We start from the raw sequence: 26500 nt of genomic DNA, 5'->3' as shown, positions 1-26500 counted from the left end.
CTAGATTTTTTTTAAAATGTCATTTGCCCTTGGCTGTGCAATACAATTCTGAGACGATCGCCATGCCTTACGTTGTGAATGGACCCGAGGAACTTTCTACAAACAATGGTGTCAGCATGGAACAAAACTATGTTTGAAACAAAATATAAATACAACTTCCACCAGCAACTTAAAACAGACAAGTTGCATCCAAAAGGAAAACAAGTAAACATTGTCTGACTGCTTTTAAAAAACTGAACCAGTAACAGATATATCACGACTACACCAAATTTCTGAAATTGAGCTGAGAACCAATGGGAAATTTGTAGTTATAACTGCGGAAACGCCAGGCACACCGCTCGGCTCTTATGGTGTAAAATGTATCCCGATGAAGATGATGATGAGGATGATGATGTAAAGTGTGAAGAGGAGGGCGAAAGTCGGATGCAAGGCCCAGTGCCTGGGGTGTATGTGTGCGCGCAGGGGTCGGGATCTTACTCTGCTCCCTGGCTCCTCGTTGCTTGGGTTGGCCTGTCCGCTTTTTTTTGACGGTACTCGATTAAACCAGAGAGAGAGAGAGAGGGGGGGGTATAGTGGAGAGGGAGACTCAGTCAGAGCCCAGACAAAAAAAAGGCACAGCAGCCGCCCAAGATCTGCACGGTCAGCCCGCATACCCCGCCGCCGCGCTCGGCAACATTTTCATCGAAAAAGTTGCCGCCGATGCCGAAGGGACGGAGCTCTGGCGGCTCCGAGCGAGAAATAAAGAAAGAAAACGTTAAAACTTACCGCATGAATTATCTCCTAAAATAACTCCAAGATGGCTGTGTATTGCACCGGGGATGCTGGGTGCTGCCCTTTACCCTATGACCTTTGGCCTCCCTCCTCTGGAAGCAGGCGAAAGGACGACAACACAAAACAAACAGGTGGAGGCGAGTAACGGAAGAACCGTTTCCATTTCTTATTATCGGGTTCTGCTTTCACTTCTTTCTTCCCTCTCTTGTTTGGAAACCTTCATTGTGTATTTTACATTCGTGCATCATGAGATTTTTTTTTGACAACATTGCGCCAAAATCCCGACAGTTGTGCTGAGGGAGAGGGTTTGTGAGGCCTGGAGCTGGTGATAAATGTGTCTTGGACTGAAAAATCATCCTTGTGTATGTTTCACTCTATTTCTGTCTTGAACTGTTTTCGCCACTTCTAAATGATATGCGAATGGCGCAGAACTTTTAACTGAGACTGCATACCAGTTTAGCAAAAGACTATCCATTTCTACCTGTCGTCAGTATGCAGTAAATTTGCCTTTTGGTGAATTTTTCTATACCTCGATATTCAAAAATGTGGAAGTTATGTCATTTAAGAAGTGGTTTGCTATGTATTTTCTCGGCATAGAAATAGTTTTGAATTTTTTTATTAGTTGCATCTGTGAGGTTTGTGTAATTGCATTGGTGTTAATCTTTGAAATTTACTTGTACTGGTGTGATCGTTTATCTATTGTCCAACTGTAATCTTATTTTGATTCATGATTTGATTAATATTACATAACAGACGGCTGCAACTAGAAACAAAGCAGTAATGGAGGATTTGTGATGGTGTCATAAATTGTAAGTATAATATTTAACGTAACCAGGATCTAAAAATTCAGTACTGTACTTAAATTTGTTTGCTACTTAAAATATCTATTGTTATTTCATATAATGACAGTTGCCTACTATTTTTGAGGTTTTCTTTAGCAGTTTTGAAAATGATATTGATAGTAACAGATGTGAAGGCAACAGTGACTTTAACTGTGGAGATACACAGCATAACACAGCTGATACTGTCCAATAAAGTATATTTAGCAAATATCCCATTCAAATAAATGAATAATTTGAATAAGCTTCAATATTCAGTGAGCGCAAATCTATTGTTTTTACAAATCGTACAATTTTATGCGTGCAGTATGCTGCAAAGGCCAGCCAGTTGAGTGAAATATAAGTACATGCTGTCCAGACTACCAGCTTCTAATTGTCGCACTATTTATTATCAGATCCAAATAATAGTAAATCTAGGTACTGGTAAATATCTATAGAATTATAGATAGAGACAATGACTACAAAACTGTAATTAAAACGTTAAAATGCCAAGAACAAAAGTACACTAGCCTGCTAACCCAAAATCTGATTACAAAAATAATAAGATTGCAGCTATCAAATCTGATATTATAGTGACTTAAATTGTAGTTGTTTTCTAATCAACTTGTTTAGAGATGTTATTTCTCATCTCTGGAGCTGGTCAGACTTGAACCTGGGCCTCCTGGCTCAGAGGTAGGGGCACTACCACTGTGCCACAAGCACTACATACATTGTAACACCATATTGGATTTTTACCTATTTTTCTAATCAACCGGTCCAGAGATCTTATTAAACACCTCTGAGGCAGATGGGGCTTGAAACCAGACTTCTTGGTCCAGGGGTACTATCACTGCACCATAAAAGGGCACTCAATTCGACCGATTTTTCCCAATCAACCTATTCAGTGATGTTATTACACTCCTCTGGAGCAAGTGTGACTTGAATCTGGCCCTCCTGGCTCAGAGGTAGAGGCATATCACTGTACCACGAGCTTAAGTTTAAGTTGCAACACCACACTGGCTTTTTAATTAGAACCGTTAAACACAAAAATATGCACCATTGAGGAAACCATGTGAAATTTACGCATCATTAGTCTTAGCTGGAGTTTTGTGTACGTTATGTACAGAACATCTTAGAAAGATGTCAAGTCCTCAGACGGGCGACAAAGGAGATTTGCCAAGATCGTAACTGATTGTGCTGGAACAGATACAAAGGAGATTTACCACAGTGTTGACTGAGCAGAGTTTTTTTTAGTAAGGACAGATTGGATAGACAAGAGTTGTTTTTCTTGGAGCAGATGAGACAGGACATGATTGAAAGATATTAAATTATGAGGGGCATAGATAGTGTAGCAGGAAGGCAGGTGACACCACAATGACAAGCTCTGGCTGTTAATGCCAATATTATTGCTGTGAAGTGCCATTTTACAAAATGGGAAGAAATGGAGATCAAATGGCCAGTCAATTAGAGTCATGGAGATGTACAGCACGGAAACAGACCCTTCAGTCCAACCCGTCCATACTGACCAGATATCCCAACCCAATCTAGAGCCACTTGCCAGCACCTGGCCCATATCCCTTCAAACTCTTCCTATTCATATCCAGATGCCTTTTAAATGTTGCAATTGTACCAACCTCCACCACTTCCTCTGGCAGCTCATTCCATACAGGCACCACCCTCTGCATGAAAAAGTTGCCCCTTGGGTCTCTTTTATATCTTTCCCCTCTCACCCTAAACCTATGCCCTCTAGTTCTGGACTCCCTGACCCCAGGGAAAAGATTTTGTCTATTTATCCTACCTATGCCCTTCATAATTTTGTAAACCTCTATAAGGTCACCCGTCAGCCTCCAATGCTCCAGGGAAAACAGCCCTAGCCTGTTCAGCCTCTTCCAATAGCTCAAATCCTCGAACCCTGGCAACATCCAGCAGTGGTTAGCACTGCTGCCTCACAGCGCCAGAGACCCGGGTTCAATTCCCGCCTCAGGCGACTGACTGTGTGGAGTTTGCACGTTCTCCCCGTGTCTGCGTGGGTTTCCTCTGGGTGCTCCGGTTTCCTCCCACAGTCCAAAGATGTGCAGGTCAGGTGAATTGGCCATACTAAATTGCCCGTAGTGTTAGGTAAGGGGTAAATGTAGGGGTATGAGTGGGTTGCGCTTCGGCGGGTCGGTGTGGACTTGTTGGGCCGAAGGGCCTGTTTCCACACTGTAATGTAATCTAATCTAACCCTTGTAAATCTTTTCTGAACCCTTTCAAGTTTCACAATGTCTTTCCGATAGGAAGGAGACCAGAATTGCATGCAGTATTCCAACAGTGGCCTAACCAATGTCCTGTACAGCTGCAACATGACTTCCCAACTCCTGTACTCAATGCTTTGACCAATAAAGCAAAGCATACCAAATGCTGCCTTCACTATCCGATCTACCTGTGACTCCACTTTCAAGGAGCTGTGAACCTGCATTCCAAGATCTCTTGTTCAGTAACACTCCCTAGGTCCTGACCATTAAGTATATAAGTTCTGCTAAGATTTGCTTTCCCAAAATGTAGCACTGAACATTTATCTGAATTAAACCCCATTTGCCACTCCTCAGCCCATTGGCTCATCTGGTCAAGATCCCATTGTAATCTAAGATAACCTTCTTCTCTGTCCACTACACCTCCAATTTTGGTGTAATCTGCAAACTTACTAACTATGTCTCTTATGCTCACATCCAAATCATTTATATAAATGATGAAAAGTAGTGGACCCAGCACCAATCCTTGTGACATTCCACTGGTCACAGGCCTCCAGTCTGAAAAACAACCCTCCACCACCACCCTCTGTCTTCTACCTTTGAGCCAGTTCTGCATCCAAATGGCTAGTATTCCATGAGATATAACCTTGCTAACCATTTTCCCATGGGGAATCTTGTCGAATGCCTTACTGAACTCCATATAGATCATGTCCACCATTCTGCCATCATCAATCCTCTTTGTTACTTCTTCAAAAAACTCAAACAAGTTTGTGAGACATTTATTAAAATTGGAATACTTATCAACAGAAATATTAGGTAGTAGAGAAATGTCTTTTAACTCTGCAAAGGTTTGAAATTCACTTGTTTAATAACTTTGAAGAGACTATTGATTATACGATTACCACTCTTCAGGAATTTTGGAGAGTTTTCAGATGAGAATTTAACCTGAAAATGTGTTGCTGGAAAAGCACAGCAGGTCCGGCAGCATCCAAGGAACAGGAGAATCGACGTTTCGGGCATAAACCCTTCTTCAGGAAGAAGGGCTTATGCCCGAAACGTCGATTCTCCTGTTCCTTGGATGCTGCCGGACCTGCTGCGCTTTTCCAGCAACACATTTTCAGCTCTGATCTCCAGCATCTGCAGACCTCACTTTCTCCTAGATGAGAATTTAAGACTGTTTCATTAGAACTTAATACTACAATCATACATTTTTAGAAATAATTCATACAACTGGTAAAGACAGTATTATGGTGGGTGCTATTCAAGAGCAAGTATGAATGAAACAGAATGCAATGATCAGAATAAACTTGCGTAGAATGCGGTTGTTCGGAAAATTGGTGCATATTCTATATAAATAAATTATTACAGATGATGTAGCTTAGAAATGGTGTTAAGAACAATGTTATATTTAAAGAAGATGCAAATACCTCTTCAGGATACCTTTGCATTTTTACTTGTGCAGAAGGTGTGATGAAAACTGTGTTATATATTATGTTTTTGAAATTTGGATTTGAAAATATATGTAGATGGTCGTGAATCAATTCTGTGAAGGATTTTTTCTTCTTAAAAAGTCAGAAAGGCACTTTTTAACAATGATTAAATACGTTATTTCTAAGAAGGCAGATAAGAACTAGGAGTGGGAGTAGCCCATCTGGCTCTCTGAGCCTGTGCCACCATTCAGTAGGATCATGGCTGATCTTTTCATGGACTCAGCTCCACTTACCCGCCCTCTCACTGTATCCCTTGTTTTTTGAACAATAAAGAAATTATCTATCTTAGCTTTAAAAATATTTACTGAAGTAGCATCAACTACTTCGCTGGGCAGGGAATTCTGTAGATTTACAACCCTCTAGATGAAGAAATTCTTTCTCAATTCAGTCCTAAATCTACTTTCTCTAATTTCGAGACTATGCCCTCTCATCCTAGTTTCACCTGCCAGTGGAACCATCATCTCTTCTTCAATCTTATCTATTCCCTTCATAATTGTATATGTTTCAATAAGATCCCCTCTCATTCTTCTAAATTCCAATGAATATAGTCCCAGTCTACTCAGTTTCTCCTCATAAGCCAACCCCCTCAACTCTGGAATCAACCTAGTGAACCTTCTCTGCAGCCCCGCTAGTGCCAGTACATCCTTTCTTAAGTAAGGAGACCAAAACTGCACACAGTAGTCCAGGTGTGGTCTTGCCAGCACCCTATACAGCTGCGACATAACCTTCCTGCTTTTAAACCCAATCCCTTTGCAGTGAAGGGCAAAATTCCATTTGTCTTCCTAATTACTTGTTGTACCTGCAGACCAACCCTCTGTGATTCATGCACAAGGACATCCAGGTCCCTCTGCATAGCAGCACGCTGCAAATTCTTACCATTCAAGTAATAGTCCTTTTTACTGTTACTCCTACCAAAATGGATGACTTCACATTTATTAACATTTTACTCCGTCTGCCAGACCTTTGCCCATTCACTTGAAGTATCTATGTTCCTCTGCAAAGTTTCACAGTCCTCTGCCACTTAGTGCCATCTGTAAACTTTGACACACTACATTTGGTCCCCAACTCCAAATCATCTATAAAAATTGTGAATAATTGCAGTCCCAACACTGATCCCTAAGGCACACCACTAGTGAACAGTGATTGCCAACAGCATTCATTTATCCTCACTCTTTGCTTCCTGCTCGTCAACCAATTCTCTCTCCATGCTAATACTTTACCCATAATGCCATGCATCTTTATCTTGTGCAGAAGCCTGTTGTGCGGCACCTTGTCGAAGGCCTTTTGGAAATCTAGGTACATCATATCTACTGGGTCACCATTGTCCACCTTGCTCATAATGTCTTCATAGAATTCCAAAAGCTTAATTAGGTATGACCTGCCCTTCATGAACCCATGCTGCATCTGCTCAACACGACAATTTCTATCTAGCTTCTTGCTGTTTCTTCCTTGATAATAGATTCGAGCGTCTTCCCCACTGCAGAAGTTAAGCTTACCTGTCTATAATTCCCCATCTTTTGTCTACCTCTCTTTTTAAACAGTGATGCTACATTTGCTGTTTTCCAATCTACTGGAATTGCCCCAGAGTCCAGCGAATTTTGGAAAATTACAAGTGCACTTGTTATTTCTCCCACCATCTCTTTTAGTACCCTGGGATGCATTCCATCAGGGCCAGGAGATCTATCTATCTTTAGCTCCATTAGCTTGCCAAACACTACCTCTTCCATAATAATAATTGTTTCTAGGTCCTCACCTACCTTTGTCTCTTTGACAGTTACTGGCATGTTATTAGTGTCTTCAACACAAAATACCTATTCAATGCCTCGGCCATTTCATATAATCACATAACTAAATGTCCCTTCTCATCCTCTAAAGGACCAATGTTTCTTCAACCACTCTTTATATAGAAACTTTTGCTATCTGTCTTTATATTCTGTGCTAGTTTGTTTCACATATTCTATCTTGTTTTTCTTCATAGCTCTTTTTGTGGCTTTCTGTTGATCTTTGAAGTTTTCCCAATCTTATAGTTTCCTGCTGATCTTGGCCACTTTGTATGCCTTCTCTTTCAATTTGATAGCCTCCCTTATTTCCTTAGACACCTATGGCAGATTACCCCTTTTCTTACCGTCCTTCCTTTTCACTGGTGTATACTTTTGCTGAGCACTTAGAAAAATTGCTTTGAAAGTCCTCCTCTGCTCATCACCTGTCCCACCATACAATCTTCATTTCCGGTCTACTTTGGCCAACTTTTCCTTCATCCTATTGTAGTCTCCCTTGTTTAAGCACAGCAACCTGGTATTGCATTTTATCTTCACACTCTCCATCTGTATTCTAAATTCAACCATACTGTGATCGCTCCTTCCAAGAGGATCCCTAACTATGAGGTAATTAATTATTCCCATCACATTACACAGGACCAGATCTAGGAGAGGCTGCTCCCCTGTCGGTGCCTTTACATACTGTTCAAGAAAACTATCGCTGATAAACTCAACAAACTTCTCCTCAAGGCTAACCTGACCATGCTGGTTTGACACATCAACATAGATTAAAATCCCCCATGATAATTGCCATACCATTTTTACAGGCATCAGTTATTTCTTTGGTTATTGCCTGCCCCAATGTGACATTATTGTTTGATGGCCTGTAGACTGTGCCTATCAGTGACGTCTTAGAATTTCTAATTTCCACCCAAATGGATTCAACCTCATTCTCTGTAGAACCTATATCATGCCTCAGCACTGCTTTGATGTTGTCCTTTGAATATCAGAGCTGCACCACCCCCTCTACCTTCCTGTCTGTCCTCCTGAACAGTCTGGATATTTAACTCCCAGTTGTGACCATCCTGTAACTATGTCTCAGTAATGGCTAATAAATCATATTAATTTGCGATGTTTTATGCCGTTAACATTTGTAACAAGGTTGATGGGTTATGAGCATGCTAACCTGCTGCTTATCTTTTTATTTACCATCCTACTTCCTGCGTTTTTCCTTTCCCTTCCCCCCCCCCCCCCCCCCCCCCCCACTAGTATAAAGTCCTAGTGACCACCCTATTTGTCCTTTTCACTAGAACACTGGTTTCAGGTTGTTTCAAGTGAAGACAGTCCCATCAGTACAGGTTCCTCCTGTTATGAAACTGATGCCAATGCCCCATGACATGAAACCCGTCAAGATTTTATAAACCCGTATAAAGTCAACCTTCAGCCTCTGATACTCCAGAGAAAATAGCTCCAGCCTATTCAGTCTCTCCTTATAATTCAAACCCTCCAACACTGGCAACGTCTTTGCAAATCTTTTCTGAAGCATTTCAAGTTTCACACGTCTTTCCTAGAGTCATAGAGATGTACAGCATTGAAACAGACCCTTCGGTCCAACCCGTCCATGCCAACCAGATATCCCAACCCAATCTAGTCCCACCTGCCAGCACCCAGCCCATATCCTTCCAAACCCTTCCTATTCATATACCCATCCAAATGTCTCTTAAATGTTGCAATTGTACCAGCCTCCACCACATCCTCTGGCAGCTCATTCCATAGACGTACCACCCTCTGCATGAAAATGTTGCCCCTTAGGTCTCTTTTATATCTTTCCCCTCTCACCCTAAACCTATGCCCTCTAGGTCTGGACTTCCCAACCCCAGGGAAAAGACTTTGTCTATTTATCCTATCCATGCCCCTCATAATTTTGTAAACCTCTGTAAGGTCTCCCCTCAGCCTCCGACGCTCCAGGGAAAATTGCCCCAGCCTGTTCAGCCTCTCCCTGTAGCTCAAATCCTCCAATCCTGGCAACATCCTTGTAAATCTTTTCTGAACCCTTTCAAGTTTCACAACATCTTTCCGATAGGAAGGAGACCAGAATTGCACGCAGTGTTCCAACAGTGACCTAACCAATGTCCTGTACAGCCGCAACATGACCTCCCAACTCCTGTACTCAATACTCTGACCAATAAAGGAAAGCATATTAAAGACCTTCTTCACTATCCTATCTACCTGCGACACCACTTTCAAGGAGCTATGAACCTGTAGTCCAAGGTCTCATTGTTTAGCAACACTCCTTACCATTAAGTGTATAAGTCCTGCTAGGATTTGCTTTCCCAAAATGCAGCACCTCGCATTTATCTGAATTAAACTCCATCTGCCACTTCTCAGCCCATTGGCCCATCTGGTCAAGATCCTGTTGTAATCTGAGGTAACCCTCTTCGCTGTCCATTACACCTCCAACTTTGGTGTTATCTGCAAACTTACTAACAATACCTCGTATGCTTGCATCCAAATCATTTATGTAAATGACAAAACGTAGAGGGCACAGCACCGATCCTTGTGGCACTCCACTGGTCACAGGCCTCCAGTCTGAAAAACAATCCTCCACCACCACCCTCTGTCTTGTACCTTTGAGCCAGTTCTGTATCCAATTGGCTAGTTCTCCCTGTATTCCATGCTAATCAGTCTCCCATGGGGTACCTTGTCGCACGCCTTACTGAAGTCCATATAGATCCATCTACTGCTCTGCCCTCATCAATCTTCTTTGTTACTTCTTCAAAAAACTCAATCAAGTTTGTGAGGCATGATTTCCCACGCACAAAGCCATGTTGACTATCCCGAATCAGTCCTTGCCTTTCCAAATACATGTACATCCTGTCCATCAGGATTCCCACCAACAACTTGCCCACCACTGAGGTCAGGCTCGGTGGCTTGTTCCCTGGCTTGTCTTTACTGCCCTTCTTAAACAGTGGCACCATGTTTACCAACCTCCAGTCTTCTGGCACCTCACCTGTGACTATTGATGATACAAATATCTCAGCAAGAGGCCCAGCAATCACTCCTCTAGCTTCTCACAGAGTTCTTGGGTACACCTGATCAGGTCTTGGGGATTTATCCACCTTTAACCATTTCAAGGCATCTAGCACTTCCTCCTCTGTAATCTGGACATTTTGCAAGATGTCACCATCTATTTCCCTACAGTCTATATCTTCCATATCCTTTTCCACAGCAAATCCTGTAGCAGAAAGACCAGAATTGACCACAGTATTCCAAAAGTGTCCTAACCCGTATCCTGTACAGCCACACCATTACATCCGAACTCCCATACTCAATGCGGAGGGAGAAAGTGAGGACAGTAAATGCTGGAAATCAGCGTTAAAAAAATGTGGTTCTGGAAAAGTACAGCTGGTCAGGCAGCATCCGAGGAGCAGGAGCGTTGATGTTTCGAGCATAAGCTCTTCATCTACTTTCCTGATGAAGAGCCTATACTCGAAACATCAACTCTCCTGCTCCTCCGATGCTGTCTGACTGACTGTGCTGTTCCAGCGCTACACTTTTTGACTCCCATACTCAATCTACTGACCAATGAATGCAAGCATACTATACGCCTTCTTCACTACCCAGTCTACCTGCAAACCTGCTTTCAAGGTCTCTTTGTTCACGAACACTCCCCATGAGCCTACCATTAAGTGTATAAGTCCTGCTCTGATTTACCTTACCAAACTGCAGCATCTTATATTACCCAAATTAAACTCCATCTGCCATCCCTCTGCCCATCTGTTCAAGGTCCCCCTTCTTTACTGTCCACTACACCACCAATTTTGGTGTCAGCTTCAAACTTACTAACCATTAGTCCTAGATTCGCATCCAAGTCATTTATACAAATGACAAGAAGCAGTGGACCCACTACTGATCTGTGTGGCATGCTGCTGGTAAAACAATCTCCGCCACCACTCTGTCTTGACCTTCAAACCAATTTTGTGTCCAAATATCTAGCTCTGCCTGGATTCCATATGATCTAACTTTGCCAACCAGTCTACTATGAGGAACTTTGTCAAACACCTTACTGAAGTTCATGTAGACAACATCTACAGTTCTGCCTTCATTAATCTTCTTTGTTACTTTTCAAAAAACTCAATCATGTTAGTGAGACATGATGTCCTACGCACAAAGCCATAATGACTATCCCTAATCAGTCCTTGCCTTTCCAAATAATGTAAATCCTGTCCCTCAGAATCCCCTCGAACAACTTCCCCACCACTGACATCAGGGTTACCAGTCTATTGTTCTCCTGGTTTTTTCTTACCACCTTTCTTAAGTAATGACACCGCATTAGCCACCCTCCAGTCTTCTGGGATCTCACCCATAGCTATTGATGATACAAATATCCCGGCAAGGGGCCCAGTAATCACTCCCCTAGCTTCCCACAAAGTTCTGGAAAGCACCCGATCAGGTGCCAGGGATTTATCCATGTTAATGCATTTTAAAACATCCAGCATCTCTTCCTCTGTAATATGGACACTTCTCAACATTATTACTGTTTATTTTCCCCAGGTTCTCTAGCTTTCATGTCCTTTCTCAACAGTAAATACTGATGCGAAGTATTCATATAGTGTCTCATCCATTTCCTGTGGTTCCACACACAGACAACCTTGTTGATCTTTAAAGGGCCCTGTTCTCTCCCTCGTTATCCTTTTGCCCTTAAAGTATTTGTAGAATTTCTTTGGATTCTGCATAACCCTATTTTCCAAAGCTATCTCATGCCCTTTTTGCCATCCTAATTCCCCTCATGATGAGGGATTGCCTTGATCCCAGTTGTCTATCCCTGCCATTTGCCTCCTTTTTTTGACGAGAGCCTCAATTTCTGTAATCATCCAATATTCCCTCACACCTACCTCCCCAAAACTTGCCTTTTTAACATTATCAGACATTTTTTTATTGTATTATGCCCCAATTTGCTGCTGACCCTTGTTTCCTCTGCCTTCCACTTCTGCTTGCTATTTTTCTGTCTCTCTTTTCCACCTTTGTTTCCCTCATTCTCATTTCTTTGATCAAATTTCCATCCTGTTGCCACCTCTGTTTAAAACAATCTCCCACAGAAAAGCCTCTACAATAATATTGGTCCTAGTCCCGCTTGTATGCAAACTGTCCAGCTTGTATAAATCCCATCTTCCCAGAATCAGTCCAGTGCCTCTAGAATGTAAATCCCTCTTCCTACCCCATCCCTCCAGACATATGTTCAACCAGTCAGTTCCCCTGTTCCTGATGTCAATAGCAACTGGCACTGGAAATTATCCTGTGATTCTGCTTTTTAAAATTGTATTTCATAGCTCCCTAAATTATAATAGTCAGCATGGTTTTGTGAAGGGCAGGCATAGTCAGCATGGTTTTGTGAAGGGCAGGTCGTGCCTCACAAACCTTATTGAATTCTTTGAGAAGGTGACTAAGGAGGTGGACGAGGGTAAAGCGGTAGATGTGGTGTATATGGATTTTAGTAAGGCGTTTGATAAGGTTCCCCATGGTAGGCTAATGCAAAAAATACGGAGGTATGGCATTGAGGGTGAGTTGGAGGTTTGGATTAGGAATTGGCTGGCTGGAAGAAGACAGAGGGTAGTAGTTGATGGTAAAGGTTCATCTTGGAGTGCAGTTACTAGCGGTGTTCCGCAAGGATCTGTTTTGGGACCATTGCTGTTTGTCATTTTTATAAATGACTAGAGGAGGGACTAGAAGGTTGGGTGAGCAAGTTTGCGGATGATACGAAAGTCGGTGGAGTTGTTGACAGTGAGGAAGGATGTGGCAGGTTACAGCGGGATATAGATAAGCTGCAGAGCTGGGCAGAAAGGTGGCAAATGGAGTTCAATGTAGGTAAGTGTGAGGTGATTCACTTTGGTAAGAGTAACAAAAAGATGGGGTACTGGGCTAATGGTCGGATACTTGGTAGTGTGGATGAGCAGAGGGATCTTGGTGTCCATGTACACAGATCTCTGAAAGTTGCCACCCAGGTAAACAGTGTGGTGAAGAAGGCATATGGCGTACTGGCTTTTATTGGTAGAGGAATTGAGTTCCCGAGTCCTGAGGTCATGTTGCAGTTGTATAAGACTCTGGTGCGGCCGCATCTGGAGTATTGTGTGCAGTTTTGGTCGCCATACTATGGGAAGGATGTGGAGGCACTGGAACAGGTGCAGAGGAGGTTTACCAGGATGTTGCCTGGTATGGTAGGAAGATCGTATGATGAAAGGCCGAGGCACTTGGGGCTGTTTTCATTGGAGAAAAGAAGGTTTAGGGGTGACTTGATAGATTTGTACAAGATGATTAGGGGTTTAGATAGGGTTGACCATGAGAACCTTTTTCCACGTATGGAGTCAGCTATTACGAGGGGGCATAGCTTTAATTTAAGGGGTAATAGGTATAGGACAGATGTTAGGGTTAGATTCTTTACTCAGCGAGTCGTGAGTTCATGGAATGCCCTGCCAGTAGCAGTGGTGGACTCTCCCTCTTTATGGGCATTTAAACGGGCATTGGATAGGCAAATGGAGGATAGTGGGCTAGTGTAGGTTAGGTGGGCTTGGATCGGTGCAACATCGAGGGCCAAAGGGTCTCTACTGCGCTGTATTTTTTCTATGTTTCTATAATGTGGCACCTCATCCAGCATTTTACCTGTATCATTTATACTGAAATGGACGAAATTCTCGGGCTGTTTTCCCTACCCCTTCATGTGGTCATTTAGTGACATCCTTGACCGAGGCACCTGTGAAGTAACATACCATCTTGTTGTCACACCTGCAACCATGGAAATGTCTGTCTGTTCACCTTATGAGAGAATCCTCTTTCCCCATTGCTCTCCACTTTTCTTTTTCTCCTTATACCATGCAGCTGAGCCATTCTTGAGACCACAGACCTGCCTTTCACTGTCTTCCCCTGAGAAACCATACCAGGATGTTGGTTAATGTGATGCTGGAAAAACACAGCAGGTCAGGCAGCATCCGAGGAGCAGGAGAATCGACATTTCGGGCATAAGTCCTTCTTCAGGAATGAGGCTGGTGTGCCAGGCGGGCTGAGATTAAAGGTAGGGGGGAGGGAATTTGGGGGAGGGGTGCTGGGAATACAATAGGTGGAAGGAGGTGAGGGTGATAGGCCGGAGAGGGGGTGGGGGCAGAGAGTTCGGGAAGAAGATTGCAGGTCAAGAGGGCGGTGCTGAATCCGTGGGTTGGGACTGAGATAAGGTGGGGGGAGGGGAAATGAGGAAGCTGGAGAAATCTACATTCATCCCGTGTGGTTGGAGGGATCCTAGACGGAAGATGAGGCGCTCTTCCTCCAGGCGTCGTGTGGTCAGGGTCTGGCGATGAAGGAGGCCATGTCCTTGGCGGAGTGTGAGGGAGAGTTAAAGTGTTCAGCCATGGGACGGTTTGGTTGGTTGGTGTCCCAGAGGTGTTCCCTGAAACGTTCCGCAAGTAGGCGGCCTGTCTCCCCAATGTAGAGGAGACCACATCGGGTGCAACGGATACAGTAAATTGATGTGTGTGGAGGTGCAGGTGAATTTGCGATGGGTATGGAAGGATCTGTTGGGGCCTTGGAGGGAGGTTAGGCGGGAGGTTTGGGCGCAAGTTTTGCACTTCCTGCGGTTGAAGGGGAAGGTGCCGGGAGTGGAGGTTGGGTTGGTGGGGGGGTATGGACCTGACGAGGGAGTTGCGGAGGAAGTGATCTCTCCTGATAGGGGTGGGGTGGAAAATATAACCCTGGTGGTGGGGTCTGTCTGGAGGTGGTGGAAATGACGGAGGATGATACGATGTGTCCGGAGGTTGGTGGGGTGAAGGTGAGGACCAATGAGGTCCTGTCCTGGTGGCGATTGGAGGGACGGGGTCCAAGAGCGGAGGTGCGGGAAGTGGAGGAGATGCGGTGGAGAGCATCGTCGACCACTTCGGAGGGGAAATTGCAGTCTTTGAAGAATTTCCCCTCCGACGTGGTCGACGATGCCCTCCACCTCTCCCCTCACCTCCCTCCAAGGCCCCAAGGGATCCTTCCATACCCGTTGCAAATTCACCTGCACCTCCACACACCTCATTTACTGTATCCGTTGCACCCGATGTGGTCTCCTGGGGAGACAGGCCGCCTACTTGCGGAACGTTTCAGGGAACACCTCTGGGACATCCACACCAACCAACCCAACCGTCCCGTGGCTGAACACTTGAACTCCCCCTCCCACTCCGCCAAGGACATGCAGGTCCTTGGCCGGTTCCATCGCCAGACCCTGACCACACGATGCCTCGAGGAAGAGCGCCTCATCTTCCGCCTAGGAACCCTCCAACCACATGGGATGAATGTAGATTTCTCCAGCTTCTTCATTTACCCTCCCCCCACCTTATCTCAGTGATTCAGCACCGCCCTCTTGACCTGCAATCTTCTTCCCGACCTCTCCACCCCCATCCCCTCTCCGGCCTATCACCTTCATCCTCACCTCCTTCCACCTATCGTATTCCCAGCGCCCCTCCCCCCTACCTTTTATCTCAGCCCGCCTAGCACACCAGCCTCATTCCTGAAGAAGAGCTTATGCCCGAAACGTCGATTCTCCTGCTCCTCGGATGCTGCCTGGCCTGCTGTGTTTTTCCAGCATCACAGTTTTCAACTCTGGTCTCCAGCATCTGCAGTCCTAATCTAGTCCCATTTGCCAGCACTTGGCTCATATCCAGGGTGTTGGTTAGGCTACTTTTGGAATATTGCGTGTAACTCTGGTCTCCTTCCTATTAGAAGGATGTTGTGAAACTTGAAAGGGTTCAGAAAAGTTGTTGGCAGGGTTGGAGGATTTGAGTTATAGGGAGAGGGTGAATAGGCTGGGACTGTTTTCCCTGGACCGTCGAAGGCTGAGGGGTTTAGATAGAATTAGAATCCCTATAGTGTGGAAACAGGCCCTTCGGCCCAACAAATCCACATCGATCCCCCCAAAGAGTATCCCACCCAGACCCATTACCCTACATTTTCCCCTGACTAATGCACCTGACCTACACATCACAGAACATTATGGGCAATTTAGCTTGGCCAATTCACCTAACCAGAACATCTTTGGACTATGGGAGGAAACCAAAGCACCTGGAGGAAACCCATGCAGACATGTGAGAACATGCAAACCCCACATAGGCAATTGCCTGAGGCTGGAATTGAACTCAGGTCCCTGTCACTGTGAGGCAGCAGTGCTAACTACGGAGCCACTGTACTGCCCCTCAGAGAGGTGACCTCATAGAGGTTTATAAAATCAGGAGGGTCATGGATATGATAAATTGATAGTCTTTTCCTTGGGGTGGGGGAATCCGGAACTAGAGGGCATAGGTTTAGGGTGAGGGGGAAAGATGTAAAAAGGACCAATGGGACAACTTTTTCACGCAGAGGGTGGTGCATATATGGAATGAACTGCCAGAGGAAGTGGTGGAGGTTGGTACAATTACAACCTTTAAAAGACATCTGGATGGGTATACAAATAGAAAGAGTTTGGAGGGATATGAGCCAAGTGCTGGCAAATGGGACTAAATTAGGTTGAGATATTTGGTTGGCATGGGCAAGTTGGACCGAAGGGTCTGTTTCCATGCTTTACATCTCTAAGAGTCTATGACTCCAAAGCGGAAAGTCTATTAGAGCGGTAGATACCACTAGGTAATTCTGCCTTACCTCTTTGGAGCTTTTATTCTGTCTGGTGGTCACCCATTTCATTTCTTCCTGTATATATTCTTTACCTGCAATGTGTCCATCTCATTATACATGCTACCAGTAAAGATTGTAGCCTTGCAGATATTACAAAGTGACTGATGCCAGTGTTTCAGACACAAAGTAAAGATTTCTTACAACTGGAGACATCTCCTGCACATGTGATTTTCTGGACACTGGAAGTGTTTCTGACTTACCCATACTTTACTCCATTTATCTGAAGCACATGCAGTGTGTTTGCCATTTAAGCTACTGGTACAAGCTGTAGTTGTTATATTGACACAACACAGTGCTGTACGGCAACATGTCTGGGAAAGCTAATCTTAGCAGGACTTCTACACTTAATGGTAAGGTCCTGGAGAGTGTTGCTGATCAAAGAGACCTTGGAGTGCAGGTTCATAGCTTCTTGAAAGTGGAGTCGCAGGTAGATAGGATAGTGAAGAAGGCGTTTAGTATGCTTTCTTTTATTGGTCAGAGTATTAAGTACAGGAGTTGGGAGATCATGTTGCGGCTGTACAGGACATTGGTTAGGTCACTGTTGGAATATTGCCTGCAATTCTGGTCTCCTTCCTATCGGAAAGATGTTATGAAACTTGAAAGGGTGCAGAAAAGATTTACAAGCTTGTTGCCAGGGTTGGAGGATTTGAGCTATAGGGAGAGTCTGAACAGGCTGGTATTGTTTTCCCTAGAGCATCGGGGGTTATGGGGTGACCTTATAGAGGTTTATAAAATCACAAGGGGCGTGGATAGGATAAATAGACAAAGTCTTTTCCCTGGGGTGGGGGAGTCCAGAACTAGAAGGTATAGCTTTAAGGTGAGAGGGGAAAGACATAAAAGAGACCTAAGGAGCAACTTTTTCACACAGAGGGTGGTATGTGTATGGAATGGGCTACCAGAGGAAGTGGTGGAGGCTGGTACAATTGTAACATTTAAAAGGCATTTGTTTGGGTATATGAATAGGAAGGGTTTGGAGGGATATGGGCTGGATGCTGGCAGATGGGACTAGATTGGGTTGGGATATCTGGTTGGCATGGACGGGTTGGACCGAAGGGTCTGTTTCTATGCTGTACATCTCCGTGACTGTATGTCTATCCCTTTACTGTCCACGGATGACAACCATGCCAAACTGCCTGGCTTTGTCTCTGCACTAAGGCAAGGCAACACATAGGTACAGTGGTCTAAAAAATGAGGTGGCAAAACATTACAAGGATCTCTGCAAATCAGAGGTGCTATGAGCATCCAAGTCAGCACAAAATTAAGCGGTGTCAAGAAAGGAGATGAAAAGCTGAGGTGCTTCTTGTTCTGATGGAAGAGATGCATGCCTGACCCTGTGTATAAGGTGACTTGACAGCAGCATTACAATGAAAGGTGTTTCAGTACTCCAAAGTGCTGCATTAACGTGCATAACTATTCTAATTGATTCAGAAATGTGCCAAAATGATGTATTAGCTTCACCACATGTCTGATGTCAACCTCTGTGGTCAGGGTGTACAAGCAATCGCTGCTAGTAGAGCGTGCCCTGAACTGTTGGGCATTGCCATCTAAGGTGGAAATAGTGCTGAGGAGGAGCATGCTATGAGCTGAAATCACCAAGTACCTGCCTTTCATCTCAGGAATTGCCACTGTCTAGTATCTCTTTACTTAGTCGAATTTGGTAGACTGCATGCTTGTGAGATGAGGATAGGTAATAATGACATATAAACAAATATGCATAGGCTTCTCGACATTCACCAGCAAGATTCTCATCTCACCATTTAACCTTTGAGAGAAAAATCAGACATTTTTCTCAACATCAGAAATCTGATTTTTTCCAAATTCACCCTATTTTCCCAACAGACTGATCATTGGATGGGTCATTCAGGAGGCTGACAAAACTCAGTCCCAGGTTTTTCCCAATTCCATTCAGGACAATCTGTTACTTTCAGTGCTGGTACCTTCAGAAGTGGTGTCTAGTCTATGGAACTTCCAGGCCAGGAGACTTTGGATCAAAGCTTCCAAGTTGTTAGAACTGAGGAGAAAGTTTAAGTTATCAGAATTGTGAGAGGTACATGCCAGTGCACTTGGAAAGGAATCCTAAAATAAAGTTTCAACAGTCCAAGGGAAAGAAACTGGAAAAAGTCAGTTAAGATTTGAAAAGCAAAGATAGGAAAGTTATTCCTCTGGGATTGATTGTAACAGATGGTGTTGGGAACAGATTGAAATTTCGCTTTGATGACTGTGTTAAGATCTTTTTAACTGCAGCATATATATATATATATATATATATGTGTGTGTGTGTGTATATATATCTTTGATGTTTTTCTCTTTTGTGCAATAAATTTCTGTTGTTAAAGAATATCCACGGTGTCATGTACATTTGTTTCAGTGACTAACAGCCACATAATTCATACATCTAATATTTGTGGATGTAGGTTTGCTCGCTGAGCTGGAAGGTTCATTTCCAGACGTTTCGTCACCCTAGTAGGTAACATCTTCAGTGGGCCTCCAGGCGGAGCACTGTTGATAATTCCTGCTTTCTATTTATATGTTTGGGTTAATATAATATAGTAATTCTAATATATGTAATTGGATAATCAACCACAAGGGATGAACTCGGATTTCACCAGTTTCCTCATTTCCCCTCCCCCCACCTTGTCTCAGTCAAATCCATCGAATTCAGCACCGCCTTCCTAACCTGCAATCTTCTTCCTGATCTCTCCGCCCCCACCCCAGTCTGACCTATCACCCTCACCTTGACCTCTTTCCACCTATCACATTTCCGACGCCACTCCCCCAAGTCCCTCCTCCCTACCTTTTATCTTAGCCTGCTGGACAAACTTTCCTCATCCCTGAAGAAGGGCTTATGCCCGAAACATCGATTCTCCTGTTCCCTGGATGCTGCCTGACCTGCGCTTTTCCAGCAACACATTTTCAGCATTGGATAATCAAGCCAAGTTTTATTCTGGAATCTGACTTGTCCAGTCCTTACATCAGCTGGAATCATAAGAAAATCTCCAAAAATAACTAGGAGCTGAAAGATTGACACACCACACTTTCAATGGTTAATTTTTAAAGAAGAACTGTAATTCTTAGCTTTACTGTATTCCACCATATCCTGGTTGTTTTGCAAATTTGAATGCCTGTATCTCCTTGCCATTTTTTGAAGCCTATCCATCTGGAGACAATATTCCTACATATTGATGGAAAAATGTAATAGCTACCTGCAAATGACAAAAACATGTACTATTTACTCTCTGTTTGGCCTCCGCATACAGAGAAGTAGGCAGGGGAAGCGTTGGCTTAGTGTTATTATTTCTGGACTATTAATCCAGAAACTCAGCTCATGTTCTGGAGACCTGGGTTCAAGTCCCACTGTGGTAGATGGTGAAATTTGAATTCAATAACTATCTGGAGAGTCTGACAATAACCAAACCACTGCCGATTGTAGGGAAAAAAAAACATTTGGTTCATTAATATCTTTTAGGGAAGGAAATCCACTATCCTTACCTGGTCTGGCTGACATGTGATTCCAGACTACAGTTGACTCTCAACTGCCTTTTGAAATGGTCTAGAAAAACATTCTGTTGTAAAAATCAGTACAAAGTCTCAACAAAGAAATAAAACTGCCTACAGCACATGTACTTCAGCAGTTCAAGCATGCTGATCCAGCCAGTAATATCCAGCAATGTTCACATCCCATGAGTGAACTTAAAGACAAAATGCGGAATCATTCACTCAGCTGAAAATATGTTTATTTTTTAACAAATAATTCACAGTTTCTATTTTTCCCTGATGCAATGGCCTTGCTACATCTGGGTGGGAATGGAGCACACATTTCCAGAATTCATTAACAGGAAAACTGAGAAAATTTTCCAACTTTTATATCTTAGTCTGATTTTTCCAGTCATGAGACTAAAATAGCTCCATATACATTGGAGTGCTAACATTACTTATGGGTCAACTTCATTAACTTTCCCAAGGTTTACCTAATTATGAATGCACAGAGAGTTTCCAACCTACACGAATTATCACTTTCTGCAAAGGGGAGACATAATTCTCAATGGTGGAACTTTGGCATTGTCACTAATAGAATCAGAAAATAGTTGGCCAAAACACAGAACATTTGAATTTTCTAGAGTTAGTTTCTGCCAGAGGTATAGCAATGGAAGGCAGTCGTCTCAAGCTACTTGTTATACTCTTCCATAGAAGAGACTTAAGGTCTGCATGGTGAGTGCAGGTGCTGTGGTTTTTTCAGAAAGTACAAGGCACAAGGTGAGAAAACATATGTTAACAATCATGGTCTTCGAGTAATTATCTCCATTTAGCAAGTTTAGATTTTTTATAGTAATGCCAGTAATGAAACTGTTGGCATTCACTGGCGTTAAAAATCACATAACATCAGGCTATAGTCCAACAGGTTTATTTGGATGCACTAGCTTTTGGAGCGCTACTCCTTGAAGGAGCAGTATTCCGAAAGCTAGTGCTCCCAAATAAACCTGTTGGACTATAGCCTGGTGTTGTGTGATTTTTTAACTTTGTACATCCCAGTCAAATACTAGCACCTCCAAATCAATTTTCACTGTCTGAAACTGATTTAATGTCCACATGTACAATGGGATGTGGAAATTCCAAAGTTTAAACTATTAGAGATCACTGAACTGAAAGAACTTTCCTTTTAAGGTAGTAGTCTTGCTTTTGAATGAAGTGTAACCAGATTTTTAATGGAATACTATGTTGATATTTACTGGTGAACAGATTTGTTCACCCTGGAAAACTAATGTATTTGTGGAAAGTTAGGTATCTCCATTATGATAACAAAAAGGATCACTTTTTAAAATTTCTGTTTATGATATTTCAGTTTCTATACTAAGCACGTGTGTATGTCACAATCACTAGTGGTATGGGAGGATTGGAGGACTAATAATGTTGTACCATTGTTTAAAATTGAGTTAAGGATGGTGTTACAAAGGCACTTTAATACTGTTTGGAGAACTTTGAAGGATTTTGAAAAATGGAAATACCTGGAGTAGTTTATTTAAAATGAGTCATTGAAACTTCACTCTTAACATTGAACATTCTTTTAAACAGAGCTTCCTTGAAATTACATTACTGATGATAACTCTTGCTTTCATACTGAGACTAGCTGGGAGAAATGCTTGTTTTATCTGGTTCAGTTGGAAAGAAGCCTGCTGAGAACAAGCTAAGTTAGAGGAGAGGAGAAAGTGAGGTCTGCAGATGCTGGAGATCAGAGCTGAAAATGTGTTGCTGGAAAAGCGCAGCAGGTCAGGCAGCATCCAGGGAACAGGAGAATCGACGTTTTGGGCATAAGCCCTTTTTCAGGGCTTATGCCTGAAACGTCGATTCTCCTGTTCCCTGGATGCTGCCTGACCTGCTGCGCTTTTCCAGCAACACATTTTCAGCTAAGTTAGAGGAGAACTTGCTAAGAGCAAGTTGAGTTGATAGAATACTTGCTAAGAACATGTTGCACAGATGATCTCTTATTTCCTCAAAGAAAGCTCTCTTATAGAGTCATACATTGCCGAAACAGACCCTTTGGTCCAACCAGTCCATGTGAAACAGTATCCCAAACTAAACTAGCCCCACCTGCCTATTTCTGGCCCACATCCCCCCCATATCTTTTCTATTCACGTGGTTATCTATGTGTCTTTTAAACATTATAAATGTGCCTGCATCCTTCACTTCCCAGGAAGCTCATTCCATGTGTGTAAAAAAAAAAAAATTGCCCTATGTCTTTTTCAAAACTCTCTCCTTTCACCTTAAAAATATGCCCCCTAGACTTGAAATCCCCAACCTGAGAGAGAAGACACCTACCATTAACCCTATCCCTATCCCTCATGATTTTATAAACCTTTACAAAGTCATCTTTCAACCGTCTACATACCAGTGAAAAAAGTCCCAACCTGTCCAGCCTTTCTTTATAATTAAAACCTTCTCTACCCAGCAACCTGGTAAATCTCTTTTGCACCGTCTCCAACTTAATAATATCCTTCCTGTAAGTTGAGTTCTGGATGAAATGTATTTGTTCTTTTGAGAAAATGATTGAAGAAACATCTCAAGATTGGTCTGAGCTGTATCCAGAAGAATCCAGAGATACCTGTGCATGATTAGTGATCATCATCCATGTCAAAATATCACAGCAATAAATTCCACAGATCATTCTATGGTTTAACCTTTTGCCTTCAAGAGTTTCCTTTCAGAAAGCCAACTTATGCAAGATTTTTGTTTTGCATGTGTGTTTTGGGGATACTTAGAGAGATTAAGATTTAAACTTCCACATTACTGACTGCATATGTTAACCAATTATTGCATCTTCACTGAATAAGTTTTGTTTTGATAATAAACCCATGATTGGGTTTATTGAGAAATCTAATGGATAGATCTTGTTTTTCAAAGGATGAAAGTTAATACTGCATCTACTGGGGTCACCTTTGCAGACAATGCATTCCATATTACAACAACTTGCAAAAAGGATTCCCACGTGAGGACTGGCTAATAGCGCATTTTGCACTTTTGCTCAAAAAAGGAGTTGGACCTGGTAATTACAGACCAGTCGATGTCATGTTGGCAACAACGAAGCTTTTAGAGACAATAATTGGGACAAAATTGTGTGATATATTGCAATCTTCCAAAGTTCTATTTACCTCATCTTTATTTTTACCCTATCCAATGCTGTTGATATCTTCTTTACTGCCACAATTACAGTCTGCTTTGTTGAAGACAGATGTAAAGTAGTAATTTCATACTTCAGTCCTGCCCTTTGTCTCTGTAAAAAGCTCTTTTTGGTCTTTAATCAGCCCACCTTCATACAATAGAGAAAATGTGAACTTTACATTGGGGAAAAGAAGGGAAAAGAAACTGTGCACAAATTAAGGCTATTTGATTAATACATTTGTAGAAAGTTTCCACTAGATATTTTTTAATCAACCTCAGATGTAATTTGATACGTCTGTGGTAGGTGGGACTTGAACCCAGATTTTCTGGTTCAGAGACAAAAGAAACTGCAGATGCTAGAATCCAAAGTAGACAAGCACGAGGCTGGAAGAACATAGCAAGACAAGTTCTCCATCTCCAGGTGCTGCCTGGCTTGCTGTGTTCTTTCAGCGTCCTGCCTGTCTACTTCTGGTTCAGAGATAGGGAAACTGTCACTGTGCCATGAACCTGAAATTTTCCACTATAACTTGCAACACTATTATTAACAGATTCATGCATTACCAATTTCACTAGATAATGCAAACATAAGCAACCTTTCCAAACTAAAGACTCATCCTTCTTAATCAAACCCCTTAATTATTATATCTGATATCTAATCACAATCAAATGATCATTCAATAAAATTATTTAATAAGACTTTATCTTCAACTTAGTATGTCTTTTACATTTTGGAAACAATATTTTTCAAACAAATAAAAAATGCGATTATGGAATTTTCAAATCAGGATGTCAGTCATGATATCCCTTCATGTCCAGTGCTTCATGTGATAATTAAATTGAGTTACCTTTCTGTCAATTAATGGAATTATCGACAATAATGACTTGTTCTGCTCTGATTCTGAAATGAATTAAAACTAAGCCAATTCCCCACCTGGAAGCCATGTTGCATTATTTGATTGTCACAAAGGTATATCAAAATGACAGTGTGATGACGGGTGTAAAAAGAGTTAAGTCAGTGTGCTGAATCGCTTGATTATCACTTCATAAACCTTTGCAAAATTATTTTGTTAAAGTTCTGAGAAATTAAGTGTTCCCTTTTATTCTGTCCTAATATTAAAGTTGCAGGTGTGGTGAAGTTCTGAAATACATACATTCAGGCTTCCTCTTGGTGAGCAGCATGTAATTTACAATCCATAATATAATCCTTGTTTCCTAAGTGTGTCTAGCGCAACATTCTCAAACTGTTAGTACAGTATAACTGCAGCCCAAATAGTTCTTGGTTAATGTATTAGTGCTGTGTTCATACTGGTATTACTTTATGTATGGCTTAAGATCTCAAAACAGAGAAGATTCTTCATGATATTTCTACGGTAAAAAGAATGATGTATGTTATTCTTTTGGCTTTCAGCTGTTTTCATTAATTCCAGTTATATAAAAGTTATGTACAACTTTTTCTGATTTCAGTCAGGTAGTATGATGTTTACATATCTTGGCTGCTGTTCAGCTGGGACTCTAATCATCCTTAGTTTGTCATAGAATATAAAAACATCTTGGTGTTAGGTTACTTTGTTAATCTCAGACAATAAAATCTGTGACAAATTGATTCAAACTTGTGTTTACATCTTCTTTTCACTTCCTACACCTAGTGGTACATGTAGGTATGTGCTCTGAAAATAGAACTTAGTTCTGAAGAAGGGACACGATTCAAAATGTGAACTCGATTTTCTTGCCCTGTCATACCTGTCCATCTTCCTTCCCATTTATCCGCTCCAGCCTCCCCTCCCATCTATCACTATCACCCCCCCCCATCCACCTATAGCCTTACGAGGTACCTTCCAACCCCCCCCCAGCCCCACCATCATCCTCCTATTTATCTCTCCGCCCCCCCCCCCCCCATTCCTGATGAAGGATCTATGCCCAAAAAGTCGACTCTCCTGCTCTTCGGATGCTGCCTGACCTGTTGTGCTTTTCCAGCGCTACACTTTTCGACTCCTTGCTCCAGATACTCCCAGACCTGAGTTGCTCCAACAATTTTGGTTTTTGTTTCAGACTTCCATCATCTGCAATTCGTTATTTTACGTATATACTTTATCTGCTTCATTTGTTTGCATATTTTTCTCCAGGAACAATTCACTCATCTGTCACTAGAGCTGTAACTTGAGAGATGCCACTCCACAGCAAGCTTGGTTGACTACAAAACTCCCACTCTTCCTGTCTGTGAATGGATATATTGGAAAGATTTACAGATTGATTATCAGTCTATTTTGGCTGTGTTTTCAATGCACCTTCCATCAAATCCTGGAGTGGGGCTTGAACCTAGAACTTCTGGCTTAGTGGCAGGGATGCTTCTAACTGTGCCACATGAACTCTTGTATACATATCGACTGAAATTTCATGGATGGCTGCATTGTAAGATTCATTTCTCCTTTCCAAGCTGGGAATAGGCCTGCAGAAAGTGAGGACTGCAGATACTGGAAATCAGAGTCGAAGATCAGAGGAAAAGCACAGCCAGTCAGGCAAATTCCGAGGAGCAGGAGAGTCAATGTTTCAAGCATAAGCTCTTCATCGGGAATGGCTCTGGCTATGTCGTGAGTGGAGTAATGACTTGAATCTGCAAATACCTGCTGATTCAGCGTTGATCGGGACTGGATTTCAGGTGTGTTCCATTGGCCTTGTAGGGAGCCAGAGGGGAGAGTGGAATGTTCACACTAAGATGCAGCATTTGTACAAGCAGCTCCAGGAATTGCATTTGCCCAACCCAATTATCTTTTTTAAGGTGAAAGTACTTTTTAAAAATGTTCATCAAATAATCTATACAATAAAAGGCAAATTAAAATCCTTATGCTTTTTAATACTTGTATATTTGTTATTTATTAAGTTCATGTATAAAGCAAACTTAGTCGGATCATTGTAGTTTCGAGGTGACTCCCTAACTGCTAAACAACCCCTTCCTGCAATTTTGAAAATTCCCAGCATATTTTACAGCAATCAGAAAAAGCTGATTAAATTATAAGTTAATAATGACCCAGAGTTTCTCATCAGCTAAAACATTCCGTTAATCAGCATATTTTGCTATGTACTATGATGTT

At 42.5% G+C, this 26500-nt stretch overlaps 1 protein-coding gene and 1 long non-coding RNA gene across 3 annotated transcripts in view; one reads left to right on the top strand and one right to left on the bottom strand.

Moving 5' to 3' along the window:
* The window catches only part of cnot2 (CCR4-NOT transcription complex, subunit 2), a 149472-nt gene extending 148643 nt beyond the window's left edge, over window positions 1-829 (bottom strand). Inside the window, exon 1 of the mRNA XM_043709757.2 lies at window positions 766-829. The gene's annotated coding sequence lies outside the window, so the exon portion shown is untranslated. The remainder of the gene's footprint in view (window positions 1-765) is intronic.
* On the top strand, window positions 780-26289 carry LOC122559766 (uncharacterized). Of its 2 annotated transcripts, none has more exons than XR_015760388.1 (3): window positions 780-908; window positions 1525-1580; window positions 25535-26289. It is a non-coding gene; the product is annotated as an uncharacterized LOC122559766 (long non-coding RNA). The 2 variants fall into 2 exon arrangements; XR_006314549.2 differs by lacking the exon at window positions 780-908 and adding an exon at window positions 922-1133.
* Window positions 26290-26500: the final 211 nt, after the last annotated feature.

The sequence above is a fragment of the Chiloscyllium plagiosum genome, unplaced genomic scaffold, assembly GCF_037043375.1.
Source record: "Chiloscyllium plagiosum isolate Xiang-an unplaced genomic scaffold, Cpla_swu_hap1 HiC_scaffold_19, whole genome shotgun sequence".
NCBI classification, from domain to species: Eukaryota; Metazoa; Chordata; class Chondrichthyes; order Orectolobiformes; family Hemiscylliidae; genus Chiloscyllium; species Chiloscyllium plagiosum.
Note: the sequence above shows the minus strand (reverse complement) of the source record. Positions and strands in the feature narration are given on the sequence as shown.